This window comes from Octodon degus, unplaced genomic scaffold (genome assembly GCF_000260255.1).
Source record: "Octodon degus isolate 3935 unplaced genomic scaffold, OctDeg1.0 scaffold00049, whole genome shotgun sequence".
Taxonomy (NCBI): domain Eukaryota; kingdom Metazoa; phylum Chordata; class Mammalia; order Rodentia; family Octodontidae; genus Octodon; species Octodon degus.
Window position 1 is genome coordinate 2609640 of NW_004524625.1, and position 4337 is coordinate 2613976.

General features: G+C 39.6%; 1 protein-coding gene across 1 annotated transcript in view; it reads left to right on the plus strand.

Moving 5' to 3' along the window:
- Positions 1-2330: 2330 nt before the first annotated feature.
- The window catches only part of Pgm2l1 (phosphoglucomutase 2 like 1), a 152843-nt gene continuing 150836 nt past the window's right edge, over positions 2331-4337 (plus strand). The window contains exon 1 of the mRNA XM_023716632.1: positions 2331-2569. The gene's annotated coding sequence lies outside the window, so the exon portion shown is untranslated. The remainder of the gene's footprint in view (positions 2570-4337) is intronic.

Consider the following 4337-nt stretch of genomic DNA (forward strand, 5'->3'; position numbering starts at 1 on the left):
TCAAAAGCTCAGTTTTCATCACAGAGTTGGGGCTGCCTTTTATGGCTGTCCTTTTTCTACCTCATGTGGGATAGTTAAGAAGGGCACACCAAAGTAACAAAAACAAGATAAGTACCAGAAATTATGACGGACAGACAGACACTAATATGATGGTCAAGAAGGGATATATTCATGAATGTGTGTTACTTAGAGGAAATGGGATTTGAAGTAAGATATGAATAATTGGTAAGATTTGGTTAGGAGGTCCAATAAAATATGGCCCAAAGCCAGTGTTCAATGTAGGTAGATAGCTATGTTCTACTTGGTTATTCAGGGACCTAGGGCAATGACTGACATCTTAGCATGTAATGGCCAAGATCTCTTTATTAAAACATTTCTGTTTAGTGAGCATAAACAAAGAACAGGAAGTGCAAGCCAGATACTCACTCTTCAATAAGAATGGCAAAAGCTACATACATCTCTTTTGTTCAGATCCGAAGATGAGAGCTTAGGCCACAACCAGCTGCAAGGGGAGCTGGAAAATGAGTTGCCCAGCTAGATAGTCATATGTCATCCAAGTGTCTATGACTGTGGAGAAAACAGAGTAAGTTCTGGTGGATAGATTCAAGTTTAAGAGGCTTTCACCCTACCAGCCTCATTCCTACCAGGACTATCAAGATAAAAGCATTTAGAGCCCTGCCAATAAGGGAGAAGTGCTATTACCCTGATTGGAGCATATTTTCAGGGGGACTAGAGGGGAGAACCTCCTAAGTATAAATAACTAAGCCTGTCTTGGCAATGTGATTTGCTCCCCCCCCCCTTTTTTCCTGGCACCACTGAGTCTGGTCTCTGCTTGGTGAAATGGCAATATTATAATACTGGCTTAAACCTAGGAGAAACAGACAAAGCAAGGCCTTCTGCCAACCTTTTATAGGAAGAATCCTGTTGCAAGTGTCACTAAGAAACCAAAAACATGACCTGCCTGGATGAAATCAGATACCCCATCTCTGGCAGTGATTAAATTGTGGCAGCAAATAAGCACTTGGGAATAAGGGAGTCAGAAATAAGTGAACAGGAAAGAGAAAAGGAAGGAAAACTACTATCTGATGAAAAACTACATGCTTCACCTTGCATGGTCCTGGGCCACAAGGAAGTGTTTCGCCAAGGTCACACCCCTCCTGGGGCTTCCCCACCAAGACTGATGCAGGGATACAAAGGTCTGGCCCTATCACCTTAACTTGGGACAAACCCAAGGAACACTCTCAGCTCCAGAACAGCCTACAGGGTCAGCTGAGGCTCAGACACAACCACGTCATTTGGTGGCTTCTTCCTCTTGCCACTTCTGTGTCTTCATTTCTTTACTCATGTCTTTCAAAGCACTGCCCCAAAGAACCTTCTGCCAACAATTTTCTCCATCTATCATTTTCCAAGGGAATGAATTTTTCCATTAAAAATGGTGCCCTAACACTGAGCCTCTTCCAAGGTTGGTACTGTATCCATAATGATAAAAGAATGGGATGATAGGATATAGATGAAGGCAAATGGTGGTTCTAGAAAACCAAAAAGAAAAGAAAACTGGGTGCAGGAAACAGCCAGTTATATTCAGTGACTAAGAAGAACCAGCCACTAGAGGGCCCAGCACTACAGCTCTACAACTCTGCTGCTCTTGCACACAGAATTTTGCTTTTGACTTGGCAGATATCCAGCATAATTATCTATAATGGGGAGAAAAGTTGTTAGTTCTTTATTCCCTTCTATTTTACACCAGTGTCTCAGCTTGTTTCAACACCCTATCACTATGCTTTCTGTGCCATTACATATACTAAGTTTATTACCACAAATCAAGCCTCCCAAAGTCTTTTTCCTTATCCTGTGTTTGTATTGTTCTCAAAGGGTTCTGAAGCTATGAAATATGGAATTGCAAGTATGTGATTGTGACACATCTCACCAAGGAATGGAGAGAAACAGCAACATAACCTGCTGAATTGTATTCCCCCACTCCATTTGCAGTGAGGATCAGATACATAGGTTTACGTGCAAAATACAGTGGCCAAGAGAGAAAGAGGCCCTGTGAGCCTGCATAGAAGATGAAGAGGATGATAACTTTGTGTAACTGAGAAAAATAAATTAATTTTATGCTGCGGACTTAGTAAAAAGACTTAAAGGAAATGTTCCTCTATACATATTTGGTCCTCTGGGAGTTGTGAGACTTTCCTGTAGGGTTACTTGGAAGTTTCTATTTCTACAGTTAACTTTCTGAAGGGGGAGAGATTGTCTGGGAGATCATGTGGGAGATGGAAAGCACTAAGGATTAAAGGGAGCTGGGTTCTTCAAACCTGGAGGATCGTGGGGTAGCAGGACTTGTGTTTGGCCCAGCTACCCCCATGTCTCTGGCAGTGATCACTACAAGGACACTTGGAGAATGGCTATCAAGCAAGGTCTTGTAAGCAGGTTTACAATGGAGTGAACAGATGGCTGCCTTGAGAAACTGGGCCAGAAACCTGTGCCCAGTGCATACCTGCTTGGACAATGAGCATCTCACAATATGATCAGAATGGAGTGATGACAAGTCCCCAGGATACCAGATTAGGTAAGCCCTAGGGTTTTTGCATCTTCAAAAAAGCTCTGAAACTAGATATCCTACCAACCTGGAGATGGAGGTGAAATTAAATTTAATCTGATTTGAATTAGAAAAATAAAAATTTAATTTGATTTGACCTTTAAAAAAGTAATGTAATTTTACTGTTTTGTTATTAAACAAACAAAATGAGTTACATTATTTGGAGCTCTAATAGAAAATCTAGTCGTTCCAAGTTAATAAAAGAATAATAACAACCTAATAAGGAATTACTATGTATTAGGCAATGCATTATTTCATTTAGTCCTCACAATGTAACTATGAAGTAGACTAAAACTCAGAAGGGGTCAGGTGGGCTGCGCAGGGTCACTTTGCCAGTAAATGACAGAACCTAGTTTGTTGGATTTCATGTCTTAATTCCTAGAGCTATTCATTCCCTGACATGTAGCCCATTACACATTAATTCATTTAACCAGACTTGCACTCAGACAGTAATGAGATTAATACAATTATTTTGTTAAACACTGAGATAGATTTAGTAGAGGTTTAAAGAACAAAAGAATCTTAGAATCCTAGATTTTTTGCACTGGCAGCTTATGTAGTGGGAAGAACAAAGGCTTTAGAGCCAGATGGACCAGACTAGATTCCTGGCTCTGCTATTCACACCCCCTGTGACCTTGGGTCATTTATTACACCTCTTTGACTCTCAGCTTCCATATATGTACAGTATGTAAAGTAATGTACATATATTCTCACTAGACTGAGAAGATAGGAGACAATATTACACAGGACATAATTTTCAAGGCCAGTACAAAATGAAAAATGCAGGATCTCTTGTTCAAAAATTAAGAATTTTAAGATGGTGAGGAGAGTATTTAACCAAGTATAGGGCTCTTCTAACTACACAGCCCTGAAGGCATGAGCAGCATCTGCCACAAAATATGTTATAATAAATTGTAGTCCTTTCTTCTGTCTAGATCACTGATTCTAACTGCTCCTTTAGCAGATGAGGAAATTGAAATTCAAAGAACAAAATATGCAAGTTAATGGTAAAGCCAGGACTGTAACTTAGATATGTGTCATTCCCAGCATTTCTCAAGTGTATTCTATATGACAATTATAAATGTTCCATGAATAAAAGTTTCCATAAACCAGTGAGTTTGTAAAACACTGGGTTAAAGTTAACTAGACATCTTTTGCAGGGCTCATCAGAGACTTTTCTTTCTGCAACAGGAATCTCCATGACAGGAACATAATATGGAACATTGCCTAGAAGAATTTGATATGGAATCCTTCTTCAGGAGCATATTAAGTATCCCTTAAAACCCTTTTAGAAATACTGTTCTACATACTGCTTTCATGCAGTGGAAGTTTCCATGGGTTGTGATTTGTGGGGTGTGGTTTTTCATACTCTAAATTAGAAGCAAACATATTCCTCCCATTAGGCCTTTGTGTTGGCATCCTTAGCCTAGCTGACTTGGGAGCCTCAGGATATAAAAAATAATGAAATCCAGACTCCAGGAAAAGCATACTGGTTTAGAGTCACCAAGTTGCATACAAAAGGCAGATCTAATATGTCTCTTTCCCAGGAAGAGGAATACAAAGACAAAGCATACACCATGACCCCAACATTCTTTCCATTTTGGATAATTTGCTTACAGTTACTACATCCCAAGAGTAATACCTAAAGTCCCTTATGAAGTCACACAAGAAACCAGAATTTACTACCCATTTGATCTACATTGGTTAATTCCTCTGTTCATCCTTTTTTCTTTTTTTA